The sequence below is a fragment of the Aythya marila genome (assembly GCF_965140915.1).
Source record: "Aythya marila genome assembly, chromosome: 16".
Lineage (NCBI taxonomy): Eukaryota > Metazoa > Chordata > Aves > Anseriformes > Anatidae > Aythya > Aythya marila.
In genome coordinates this window covers 8,573,296-8,587,525 of record NC_139057.1, presented here as the reverse complement: position 1 = coordinate 8,587,525, position 14,230 = coordinate 8,573,296, and the positions used below count along the sequence as shown (strand labels likewise).

General features: G+C 46.9%; 1 protein-coding gene across 2 annotated transcripts in view; it reads right to left on the bottom strand.

The window, feature by feature from the left end:
- The window catches only part of LOC309884285 (uncharacterized protein), a 171,683-nt gene that overhangs the window by 38,109 nt on the left and 119,344 nt on the right, over nucleotides 1–14,230 (bottom strand). The window lies entirely within an intron of this gene.

Sequence of the window (14,230 nt, the reverse complement as noted above, 5' to 3'; positions counted from 1 at the left end):
CAGATTTGCCTTTGTCTACCTAAAGTATGCATGTAATTAGTATGACTGCACAGGTAGTCATGGGACTTCGTACATGTCATCCACCTGCATGTCAGCGGGGTGCTTGTCTTAACAGTGACAGTGCTCGTGCATGCAACCCTGGCATTTCAGCACACAAACATGCATTTTCCTGGTACACTGGGCTCGGGGGAGCTGCCGCCCTGCTCAGACCATTTCTGGGACCTGTCAGGACAACGCTGCTCGTTGAACACAGAGATTTTGTACCTGTGAGTGAACTGGTTGCTTGTGATGTCTCCTAGCATCACTACCATGGGCACGATCCTCTCCTCATCACTCCCAAAGCTCCTTTGTGCTTTGCAGAAGTGGAGGAGGCAAAGAAAAACCTGAGCTCCTTTGAGGTGGGAGCTTACCCCAAGGGGGAGGAGAGGGAAGCTGACCTGCAGTGCATTTACTGATCGTATTTATTTTTAAAGGCACTTAGCCATCAGTCTCAGCCTAGTGCTCTGCTTCCTGCAGGCACGCCCTGCTTGTGGCTGTGAAGGTACTCACTAAGCACTAGTAACACCCAGCATTTATATAGGGCTTTTCATCTTCAAAGCACTTCCCGAACATCGTTTAATTAATGAATCCTCACAGCCCTCTGTGAGGTATGCACAGTTATTACCCCCACATTTTACAAGTGAGGAAAACTGAGGCAGCGATTAGCTGAGGCAACACTGTGGGAATTGGGATTAGAGCTGAGGAGAGCTCGGCGGGGCCGGGACCCCCATCCCACGCTCCCATTGCTGGGCGGCCTTGCTGGGAAAGGAGAGCGGTGCCTCAGTTCTGCAGTGACCTGAACGCCATCAGTGCAGCCCCTCTGGTGCACCAGCAACCTTGTCTCCTTCCAGGTCCATTAAGTGTGGAGAGCTAGGAAAAAATCTGTTTTCTTCTTTCAGTATCAGCTCCAGATCCTGCTGCTGCCCAGACAGAATAGCCAATGAAAGACACCAGGATGGAGGTTTCACAGGAGGCTTCCATCACCTATAACACTTCCTACCAAAGACTCACTTTTAGTGCCTTCACAGTGTTTTTAAAATTGCATGAAAGGGGGACTTTCACCCAGAGATCTCGGAGGGCAAAGGCCAGTGTTGCAATCCCAAACCAGCGTGGCGCTGCGCAGACTGTCAGACCCACTCGGGCTTGGCCTGGGCTGAAGATCTGATGATTCACGACCCTCAGCCCACATCCACGAAAGTTCAGTGAGTTTCACTCACATCCTCCCCAGTGACTGCGGGATCCTCCCTCGAGAAGCCCCAGGGTATCCTGGTTCCCGGCTGACACGCGGAGGGCAGAGGCAGACTTCCTGCTCCCGATGGTAGCCGGTAGGGTGAGAGAGGGCACCGGTGCTGGGGGTTAAACCTGGATGGTTCGAGCTCGTCAGACTTGAACATCTGAGAGAACCTGCAGGGCTTGGTTCCTTTCCAGCCCTTTAGGGCTCTCACAGCCCTAATTATTATTGTTGTTGTTGTTATTATAACAAAACAGTCATATACTGCCATAAAATACAAACTAGATAATACACGTTCCTCGCCCGGAGAGCTCAGCCTTTCAGCAGGCTGGACATGTGAACTGGATCCCTCAGGAGAGACAGAGGAGGCGCAGTGCTTTCAGAGCAATTTCCCTTCTCAATTCCTTCTATGTGCAGCTGGACGCTGTGTAAGGACTCGGGACACGGCACCAAGCAGCTGAGCAGGCAGCATCAGCCACACAGCGTGCTCCTGAAGCAGTGGGACAACCCGTGCTCTGCTAGGCCCCAGCTGAAGGAGTTTGGGCTGCTAGCCACACATGCAAGCTGGTAGCCACATGTGCAAGCTGGTAGCCACACGTGCAAGCAGAGGATTTGGGGGTACAGGGAGGCATTGGTGGTGCCCTTCTGAAATGAGCTATGGTTTGAAGGTGGTACCTGCTGCTTGGAAAGCAGCGCCCAGCCAGTGTCCTGGTGGGGTGGCAGCTCCCGGGGGGCCAGCAGGGAGCTGCTGGCACGCAGCCCATCAGCAACGCTGCCTGCCGGGCCCAGGCGGTGCGTGAGCACCTGCAGAAATGCAGCCGGGGCTGCTCCATCCTGCTCCTGCACGGCACAGCCATTCCCACAGGCGCTGCTTCAAACACCCCACTCAGCTAAACCGGGGTGGTGGAACTGTAAAATCGAGAGAAAATGGGAGCATGGAAATTCATCCAGTGGTGATGCCTTTGTACAGCCGACTGCTGGGGGATCTGTGGCTCGTAAATGTTCTTCTGACTGAGACCGAAGCCTTTTCATGCTTCTGAGGTCCCTTCTGTTCCCTTGTGACAGCGTTTCCCAGTCTAATCTGAAATGCTTTGAGATATTGAGCCAAGGGAGAAGTGGAAAATGTTGCAATTCCTAAGCTGTACTTTGAAATGAAATAGTAATAGTTGTAATTAATAATAATCTCTAATGAAAACAAAAAATCCCTGCTTATTCCAATATAGACACTTTAGGTAGTACTAGGGCGTCAGGCAGGCTTATTCAGCCTCTGGACAGACTCACCCACAAGGCCCAGCACCAACACGCCCTGTGTACACCTAGCATCATTTTCAACAACAACTGCACCAAAACAAAACAGACGAGGAGCATTTTATGTCCTTTTTGTGTCTAGGCACAAGGGAGGGATCCGTGGCCAGTTTTTACCAACTGAAGACTCTAATCCAGAAATTGTCCCTGCGACTATATTCATAACTCATAAAAACAAACAAACAAAACCAGACAAAAAATAACAACAAAAAACAATGAACAAAACAAAACCAAAATCCATTTACAATGAAGGAAGCATTACTCAGAAGAGCAGCTATTTACGTTCCCTCCAGTGCTCCGTGCCCCAATATTCCTCTGTTCTCTCACCATTGGGTCACAAAGACACTGAGCAGACACTGCTACAGTTTTGAATGCTTGATCTGACCGATCCTAGATCTGGCTTAAACCCAAGAAAACAGCATGAATTGAGGCACACCTCGGGTATTATTCAGGGATGCGATGTTCACGTTCTGATTGCTGTTATTGAACCGGAGCGATTCCCATCGCAGCACCCAGCAGGCAATGGGGACACCTCACTGAACAGCCAGTGTAAGGGCTCACGGCCCGCTCTGCCCACCCCTCAGCCCCGGCAGCCTCTCGCTGCCAGCCGTGAGAACCCCTCTGCGAGGCAGACGCTGCTCTCAGTCCCACTGCACACCCCGCTAGGAGCCAGCAGGCCGGTGAAGCGCTTGGCTTCTCCCACCTGCAGCGCACAGGGAAGGTGCTCCAGACAAAATGGCTCATTTATAGGCTGGCTCCTCCTGGGTCACGCTTCCTGCCGCAGCGAGAGCTGTCAGTCAGGCACAGCTTCGTCTTAACTCAGGCATTGACTTGAACACAATTAATTCTTGGCAGCAGAGGTAACGTGCTAGGAGCCCCATCTCTCCGGATGGTGATAAGGCTGGCTGTCGGGACAGGCTTCCCATTCACTCCTTGACTTTAGCAAGAGTTAGATCAAGCCCATGCAGACTAATAAAACAAACGACACCGCTGGCATGAGCAAGTGCAGCTCCTAGCATCAATGGAGCTGTGTCTCACTACGCCAACCAGGACGGTGCCCCTCTTCAGAGAGGTGGCCGGGATTTTACTATTAGTTTCCTTTACTTCAGGATATTAACTCAACCTACAGCTGTGTGAGAATAAAGGGGACAAATCTGAGGCACATGGCCTAGCCCTCAGTAGGCTGCAGTGTCAGGAAGAGCCGTGTGGCCAGGCACATGCCAGGCACACGAGCCCTGCTGCCGTTCGGGTCAGCGTGCCTGGCCCAGCCTTCCCCTGCCTTCCCCTTCTTTCTGTCACCTCCCTGCCCTGCCATGTGGCGATGGCAGCCCTGTTTTATCTCACTGCACTCACGGAGCCGACTCCTGCGGCTCCAACAAAACCCTGTTAAACCTCACAGGGGTTCACAATGATTCAGGTGATGTGCTGAGACGGCCTGGGACAGACTGTCGCAGTTCAAGTCCAACCCAGGCTATCTTCATCTTGATAGCCAGCTGGACCATCAGTCTTGCACCACTCACGAGCCTGACGCTCACTCCCCCACTTCCCTTCCCTCGTTTTTCTGGCTATCTATTTTTCTGTTGTTACCCTTATCAAGAGAACAACGTAACCACCCTGGCATACCAGCACGACATACCTAGCAGATTGCAGCGTGACTCAGTACAGAACTCGTCCCCTGTTTTCACGCACAAACACACTCTGTGGACGAGACGACAGTGAAAAGAGCACAGGATGCATCACGGAGGTTGCAAAACCCCGAGGAAGACTGGCAGGTCCCCCACAGAACAGGCTCCAGTCCCCAATATTCCTTTTTTTATTTGAACAAGTGTTTAGTTTGCAAAACATCCAAGACTATCTGGGCTATGCACAGAAATGTCCCGACTTACTAGAGCTCCTGCAGAGCTGTATTCTGTTAGCTAGACTTGGGCAGCCACCCTGAAGTTTCTTAGGAATTCCCCATTCACAAGGCGATGCATTTGGTGACTGGTGTTAATTACCCCACTAATGAAGCTGGGGCAAATATTTTGAAAGTGATCCATAGGCAGAAACATATTCACATTCATCATTCGTTGAGGAGTATTATACACAGACACAGCCCACACAGCTGCTAAAACTATCATATTTAAGATTGATTGCTGTATTTCACCAGAATTAGAGCTTTTAGCAGACTGCTTGGTCACAAGGACATCCCTTTCCACAGAAAAACAGGAAGAATTCTGTGGTATCATACAAATGAACAAAATCTTTACCTAAAATTTTGTCCTGCAAATGCGCCTCAAACATTTGCATCATTTAATGGTGCCTTTTGGATATCCTGGGAGCTACAATGGTCAGTGCATTGCACGCTGCATTGTGTAAGATGTTGCCTACTTACAGTTTGCAGACTATTACAAATATGCTTCCCAACTGACCGGAAAAAAAAAATCATTGTTAGAGTCTTCCTGGTAAAAATGCTTGAGAATGCACATCGGGAGAAACGTCTTACGATTTTACTGAAAATAGTCTTGATGACATTTATTTTTTAAATCTCTGTCTTGCTAAGATTCGCATAGGCAACAAACTCACATTCACTTTCTGAACTAATTTTGACAAGGTCAAATGCAATATGTGCTTGCAATGAAACCGTCAAGTGCTTGGCTCACAGGAAGTACCATTCTGCATGGGGCAGCCTGGCTATTTCAGCCAGTTACTTCACTTCTGCTGACATAACTGACATGAACATTCACTTACCAAAAAGGTGTTTGGATCAGTTTTTTTTCCCCTTGGCAAAGCTGTGCAGGATTGGCTTAAAAATTTTGCTTGTTTGTGAAATTTCAAATATGTGCAAATAAGTCATTTATCTTATTGAAGAATTCACTTATGAACTCTTACATGACCATAAAGATTCCGGGGAGACAGTTAATCCTTGAAAGAAGTCTTTATACCTAACACATACGTTATTTCAGTACACAAGCTAGGTGTATGCAATGCATCCTATTAAATAGCTCCTGTGAATAAAGAAACACCAAAGGATCTGAGGAGATCCCAGACTCATTTCTCTAAGAGCTACTTCCATAGCTCCTCCATGCTGAAATAGTATCACAAAACTGTTTTGATATTCAAACACAGGTTTATGCATTTGCTTGAACAAGTCAGACCTGCCCTCCTTTGTCTGCAATGCTGTTCAGCGGAATACCAGCTCTGCTCCCTCTTCTGTGAGCCCTCGACCCGAGGTCAGGCATGCAGAGGGCTGCCCGGGGTTTAAAGCTGAAGAATTCAGCTAGGGGTGGTGGCATCCCAGGTCTCAGTGGAATGGGCTGAGCCCTGTCCCCACACCACAAGATGATGGGGGCAAGCTCCGCATTGTGCTGTGTGACAGGCACAGGCCTCAGGCACCGCTCTGCAGCCAGGAGGATCCCATGCTTCTCGCCCTGCACGGTGCCACGGGCTCCCTCCAGGGAGAGTGGGACCAAAGGACTGGAGAGACCCTGAAGTGCTGGGTTTTGTGGTCCAGTCCAAGGCTGTGGAAAAAACTCCCCGGGAACTAAAAATCCTCACAGTTCTCACCATGTTCCATTCTCCTCCACTTTGATGTCGCTGCCTCGTACACCAATGTTATTATGTATTGCATGTGTATTAAAAACAAACCCGAAAACAAGACCCTGCTGCACACAGCTTTCCCTATTAGAAGGGAGTGAGAACAAATCCCTACAAGGCACACTAGTCACACTGCTTAGGCAATTAACTCTCCGATAGCTAGGGTACATCCATTAGTTCAGCTAGAAATGAGCAGGAGAGATAAGCATGTTGTATTTTCTGTTCTGCAGCATTATCTCCAGCAAAGTCACTGCCAGGAACACAGACATGGCCTAATAGACTAAAGCCTTCACACGTCTATTACCCTTCCACAGACAAAGCAATGTTTAAATGCAGTTTTCCAGTATTATAGAATATATATGTCCAAGAACGTATTCTAAACTAGCATCTATAAAGTGTTTTGTCAAGGGCTTGGTACAGCCAGCAGTAATTGTCCCCCTGAGCTGAGCTCAAGGTGCTGGGACAGCCGTACTCGAGCTTCCCTCTGCTGAGGGACGTCCCCCTGTACCACTCTATCTGCATTGCTGAGCTTTTATCATCTCCTTAAGAAGTGAGTTGTGGAGTAGCACAAGGAACTGGCGTGCTGAGATCTCATGTACCATGCCTGCCCCTGGAAATTACCAGGTGCATGTTCATAAAGAGCTGGTGCAGCAGAGCAGCCCAGCGTGGTCTTGCTTTTGCTACTGAATTGCTCCGAGATCTTGTTCATCTTTCAGTATCTCCTTTGGTCCTTCTCTCTGGGGAATAACACTTATCTGCTCCACTGAAGCACTGAGGTCTGTAACAATAACTATGAACTGTTTGATAATAGATGCTACTGAAAGACAAAGGTGTATTATTGCAAAATTTTGTGGGTTGGCAACTTAGCTAGTGGCACTGTATTGCATCCAGGGCCCATTTGGCTCCTCGCAATGATATGAGAGTGGGGGGAGAGGAAATCAGGTCAGAGTTTTTGGCAGACCTGTTCAAGGTAAGCATAATCCAGCTGATTCATTATGTGCTGCAATCCTTGCTGGCAAAGGCTCCGAAGCGAAGTAGCCTCCAGCCCTATTGCAACTCATCCTCCGTGTGTGGGTGTTGATGCTGCACATTAGGGAAGGGTGTCGCTGGTGGATAAACTTAAGGGGGTGAAGCTGGATAAAGGGTGCGAGGGACCTCACACAAGTGTGCAATATCAGCCCAGTGCTCCCTGCTGAGCCGTCCACTCGAAGAACATTCCCACCTCCCACAGGACGAGGAGGAAAGCTTTGAGAGGACCCTTGCGATGATTAACGCAATCTCTGTTCCATGAATCACTGGCATTGGGATGTCCTTGTGGCATAATCAGAGCGCAGGTTATTATACTCATTGATGATAAAACAAGTAAATCTTAATGAGTTGTGGGAAAGGAGACAATAGGGCCCTCTGCCAGGTCTCATTTACCTTGACAACACGCCTACAGCCCAAGTACAAAGATCGCTATTGTTTATCCTTGGTATTTGTGAAGGGGCCAGACAGTTCTTCTCATTTCACCCGATCTGATGGTACTCCCTTTATCTCTGCCTTAGCATTTCTAAGGTGCCTATCACTGCGGTATCTAAGCATCTCAGCTTTAGTCCAAGGTTAGATTTATGGTAAATAAACCACTTGGACAGCCTTTGAAGGAGAGAACCTGATATATAGTCAAATATTGTTAAATCATTCCATTTACATAGTACCTCTTCTTTGGCTAAAAGGACAAGCAAAGCCACCTCGTTGTTTATATGGTAAACAAATGCACCGTGTATGATTCAGGCACTCAGTAACTGGGTCTGTTACTTCACTAGTACAGCTAAGTCAATCTACCATGCCAGCAACATGCCCAGCATGAACTCAGCTTCTGTCCCAGCTGGACTGTATTTGTACTGGGGACTCCTGGCAGCACAGATGTCTTTGTCACAGTTACAACTCCTCACACTCTTTAGCAAATAAACCTACAGCATTAGAATTATCGAGTATGAACACAGAGGTGAGAAAAATGGACCTGTTCCTCCCAGCAATCTGTCCCCTGTGGGTACTAGTCAGAGCTACTGACCTTGTTGTAGCTCCTGCTACTGGCTCTTCGTGCAAAGCCAAAAACCTGCTGAGAAGGACCCAGGAAAGCTTTCACCTGGTGCTTGCTTTAACTACAGCTTTGTCATCTGCAGCTGCTTGGGAATTTTCAATGAAAAGTAGTTTTGAACAGAAGAGAGATCTCTATCAGGCTACAGTTTTGTACATATTTGTTAGGAAAGTGTTTGTTAAGAAAGCCTTGACAGATCCCAACTGGATTAGGAAGAGCAGCGTGTGAATAGCCTGCATTCCTGCAGTCAGGCACTTGCTAGGGCTAGGGGAGAGCTGGGACCAGCACCTGGCACCTCCTTATCCCAAACAGCTGCCAGAACCATCGGGCTGCCACTTACACTGGCACCAGCGTCGACTTTGGGTTCTGTGCAGAAAGCATAAAAAGATGTTTGTTCAAACTAAGTTTGAACACAGCAGCTCTCTGGAAAGCCTGAGAAGTTTGTTAGGATGACAAAAGACTTCCCATTCAGACCTGGGAATACGTGCAGATTTCACGCAAGAAACAAAATACAGACCTTGACATTTGTGTCTCAGAGGGAATTCCTCAGGACAGCAACAGGAGAAAAACATCCTTCTGCCTGTGCTACCACTAAATCAAACCGGTGTCCGATTTATAACGCTGAGCAGGGAGAGCATTTAAGAAGTGTCTTTTTTTTCCCCTACAAATTCCTGGCCAGAGGCCGTGCAGCTAAGGTAAGGATTGCCCACTGTGTGCCTCTTTTAAACAACTTGTTCTGTTCTCATGTTCTCACCCTGTTGGCTTCCTCTGCTCCCTGACTCATCACGCAGAGCAGCAAATGACAAACCTTCCCCCTGGGACAGGGACGGTGTCACCTCCATGGCACACTGTGTCTGCTGGGTTTGGGCCCTGAGTCTCACACTGCCCCCCTACAGCGACCTGAGGCGATCTGATGTGAGGGTTCTGCATTTCTGGGGTACAGAGACAAGGGGCTAACGCAGAAGAATGACGAAGGATGGTGTTAGCAATATGGCCCTGGCCATAATCACATAGAAAAGGTCTCAGCAGGGTATATATAATCGTGCTCTGGTAGGGAGGGTTGCATAATCAACCAGATGCTCTTCCACCACATGGGAACTGAGGTCTAACGAGGGAGGGGGGCTACGGCCTTGTAATTTCCTTCCTCTTTCCCTTAAGAAGTCCATCACTAGGCCTGGCTGCCTAAGAACATTTCACAGATGGGAAGACTTGCTTCCCACCATATCCCCGTGCGAAGAATCATTTCAATCATGTTCTTTTCACAAATCAAAGATAATTACTTACTGAGAGAAGATGCCCAAGAAGTAACAGCTTAACAATAAAAGATCTTAGTGAAAGGAAGAAGGCCAACATGGAGACAAATGCATACTGCTCCTGTTTGCCCAATTCTATAGAAGCGATATCTTGATTTCTCTTTTCACTTGCACTGAAGTAAATCAAGCAGCTCAGCTAAGGTTACTTGTCTACAAAGCTTCGCTACATGACAGGAGAATCAGATCCTTTGCATAAGCCAGAAAAATAATTTCAGTGATCTCCCACGGAGCAAAGTAACTTTCTGGCTCTCCTCTAGCTCCTTCCAGCCACAGCAGAAAATGAAGACACGCAATTTAACCCATAGCAAACTTTCAGCCCTCTGCAAGCTTTCTTACTCACTCATTACTTACACAGCTGGCTTCCCTTTGAGATCAGTCACCAGCAGTCAGTGAGTTCACCTCAGCAAGAGATGGGGAGTCAGTAACCATGAATCCTCCTCGCCTCATCTCCTTCAATATGCTGCAGGGATAAAAGCAGTTTCCACAGGAATTCCCTCCAGGTTACTGATTTGCTACAGATCTTTGGTTTGACCCACAGGGTGCAGGAAATCTGCAGCTTCATTCATAACCCGGTCTGCTCCCTGCTCGCTTGTGCCAGGGAGATTTAATAAATAGTTTTGTGGACACTCATGTTGATCTACTGTATTGCCTGCTGGACTCAAAGATCTGTATAATTTTGATTCAAGATGCAGATTCAGCTTGAAATTGAGATAAGATAGCAGTGGCTCCCATTCTTGGTTATAGAATTGTGTTGGGTTACAGGAGCAGTCTCAGTTGCATCTGGCTTTATCTGTGCCTATCAGGATTAGTACAAATAGCAGTACCAGTAACACAAACATATAGACAAGGAAAACAGAACTAGGAAAATAAACTTTCTTTTGTGCCAATATGAAACTGCAGGTAGAATTTTAAGTAGGCAGAAAGTTTACCTGAGCTGTCATTTCATCACCGAGTCTAAAATCTCTGGAAAATCCATGTTAGAGGAACGTTTGGTGATTACAGGAGTGTGGGACCTGGATTTAATTCCTAGCAGCCACCAGACTAAGGTTTACCTGGGGTCAAGGAAGCAGAGAAGTGACCACTAAAAGCCACCAAAAATCTTGATGAATCCATGAGAAAGAGAAAAGAGTGTCTGAAAATCCGTCTTGTCTTCAGCGTTACTGAGACATAGGCACACACTGGTATATTGCAAAACATTTCATTCATGAAAAATAAAAGGAAAAATCTCCAGGGATGATAATGAGCTATGTAAACCTGTGGACAGACAGTATAAACAATGCAAGAGGCATTTTCCTGAGGTGAAAGCCTGAAAGAACTAATGGAATCTGTCTAGACAGGAGATACTCCACAGTCTGCGGATCCTGCGTAGTGCAGGAATATACACTAAGTAATTATTGCCACTGCCTCGCTGCGCTTGGTAAGAAAACAGTGTCTTTACCTTCTGGAATACAAGTAGCGTGCATTCAAATATTTTGAGGAACTCAAAAGTGATGACCTTTCCAGGAAGTTGCCACATCCTTTGAAAAATGCAGCATCTCAGAGAGACCTGCGAGGCACCGGCCATTCTGACGCTCAGTTACAACTACAGGCGTTTTGGGATGAGATGTGGGCTGCTTTGAAAATATGGTCTTGATTTGCAAGTGCTGAACACTGGAAACATGGATCCGACCTGTTTTGATGTGTGGAGTATGGGTACTTACCTACACCTGTCAGCTGGGCAAGAGCTACGGATTGTTGACGAGGAGGCTTTTGGGGCAAGGGAAGAATGTCCTGACTAAGCCAAAGGAAAAGACAAACAAAGAAAAGAAGGGCCCTGGATGAAAACAAACAAACAAAAACAAGCAAACAAACACCCCCTGAGCTACTGAACCATGCAAACATCTTAAATAACACTCCCAGGCCATATACCAAAGATCAGAACAGATACAGGTCGTTTCTGCTGGTGCAGGGCACAGCCTTCAGCAGAGAACTCAAATCCTGTCACAGGTAATCAGATCACTTAGACTGAGGTGCTGCTTGCTCCACTGGGACAGATGGACGTATCACAAAGTTCAGAAATCTTCAGTGCTTTCCAGGGAAAAGGTTAATGTCTGACCAGGCAATGGATATTGAATTCAGCTCCCACTTCTGGAGGAAGCTAGGATGGAGGCATACCCTACAGAAAGGTCTGCTTGTTGCATTCACAGACTGACACCATTTTTGAAGTCTTCTCGTGCCAAATAAATTGACAAGGCTACGTCAAAATCCCAAGCTGAATAGCACTTGCCAATTTGTGCATGCAACTGTAGAAACATCATGTGTAATTGCATTTGCCACCAGGGTAATTGTGCGTGCAAATTGTGCAGTAAGCTACATATACATTTTGTACACATGGTCATGCTTTCAAATTACCAAATTACCTTTTTTTTTTTTTTTTTCCTAGAATCAGGTGCTGTTTGCGCAAATGCTCAGGTAAAATAGCTAAAATTATCAAGCGTTATTTTGACTTGCTTTACGAACCAAGTCACATGTGAACCACAATACTATGCACTTCAATAGCACAAAGGAGAGACACACCACATCACTGCCATGCCATTAGGATCTGTTTGCAGTTTTTAATTTGCCTGCAGAAAGATGAATTCCTTAGACTGAAGCTAATTTGTTACACATTTGCTGGAATCTAAAGCCAATTAAACACTGATCATAGTTACTACACAGTCCTTGGCAATGAACTTGCTATTTTTGAAGATTCATTTAATCTTATAGTTGGGGAAAACAATGAAAAAAAAAAGCCTTCTGACAGAGAAATCACAGCTATTTCATGGGAAGCCCAAAACTATAAAGGACTGACACTCAGATACAAAGTGGCACTGGATGCTCATGGACAGGCTAGCACAAACTCAGCAGACCAAAAAGAGGTTCAATGCTGAATTTCTCAAATAGAAAAATTCCCAGCTCCCATAAGAAACTGGAAGACTACACAGGCTATCATTACATGGCAAACCTGGGCTCACAACATATAATATTCCATAAACCGATGCCACAAGCGTAACTACAAAGCAGCCGGGCTAAACATTGCAAACTGTGTGCACTGCTACCTGCACTGACTCTGGATGGTACCACCACTGAAAGCAAACATCGCCAGGAAACAATACACCATGGCACCGCATCTGTGAACAGAAGATACCACTGAGTGCCCACAACAAGGCAATGTCATCCTACAAGAGCAACCAACCCCACAAAAGGCAGCTCTGCTGAGTACAGCACCTATTAGATGTGGCCAGGACATAATAACCAGCTACTGCGATTCACAGCACGGTGCAGATAGTATCAGAGTATTATTTCACAAATAAATACAGAGTATTGTCTGAAGGGAAAAACAGCTTTGGTAGGCACAGAGAAGTGTTTTTCTTTAAAAAAATAATATGTTGTAACATAAGATTATTAGAGATGTTAAAACAACAGGATACAGGGAAATGTTGTCTACAACAAGAGGTGGAAATAAATCAAAGCATCTCAGGCAAACAGTTCTGTCCTTAAGATGGGTTAGGTGAATTACTGGCCTGTTTAAAATCAGGCCAGTCCCTACCCATCTGATGTCCCTACCCACCTTCTTCAGAGCTCAGTCATGTCGTGTAACTGCCTATGGAGTCTGGGAACTTTCCATATACATGTCCCATGTGTCACCAACTAAGTTAAGAGGCACTCCAACCAAACATTCTCTTGCCCAGTTTCAGTGAGCTCCCAGTTGCTTTCAGCTGTTACTGGACCTCTATGTTTAAGCCAACATGAAATAATAAACTGATCATACTGATGCAGACAGAAAAGATACAGCCTTATCTTAACTTCTGAGGTACAACCGTATCCAAAGGACATGATGTTCATAGAGCAGATTAAAGAATCCTAATGTGGGTGGAATCCAAACTGACACCTTCCACTTCTGCAAAGAGTTTGATGTAAATACAGGTAAGGCTTCTACAAAGGGAGCAAGGCAAAACCGCACTGCTGCATTAGATGCCCAGTAGTTATCCTGCTCCGATCAGCCGCTCAGATTTGCCTGTGCTTTTGGAAAGCTGGAAAAGCCCCATCCCCAGATGGCTAAGCACACGGGAAGCACAGACACAAAACCAGCTTCACATGTATCATGCACAGCTTCCACCAAACACTAACCTACAAAGTCAGACAGAAATGCAGAGATATATCCATGTTTACTCAGAGTGCAGCACACAAACACATGCATCACACGTGTTAATGCACGCGCCCGCACAGACACAGCTGCATGCAAGTGCAGACACGCAACATGCTCAGAAACGCACATGGGGACGCACATGCGTGTGCTCACACGGATACAAGCACACACCCATGACTTGCTCAAGGCAGCACCATGAGCCTATGGCAGAGCCAAAAGAAATAAATTTACAAGGCCAGGAGCTGTCCCCAGGGCTGCAGTGGCAGAGCCTGCCCTCCCGTCCTTCCCTTCTGAAGGGTGGGTATCAGCGTGCGGGCAGTCACACTCAGTTAAACACTCGTACAATGCGCACTGCCATGCACACAGACTCCCTTACCCCACCGTGCACCTCTCAGCAGCAATATGTGCCTGCCCTGCCGCCACTCCTCCCTCCTCTTAATCCTTTATTTGCACACCGCTCTTCATATCAATGTTTCATTTTCCAAAGAATACACGTTCACTTTTTACAGCCAGGACAG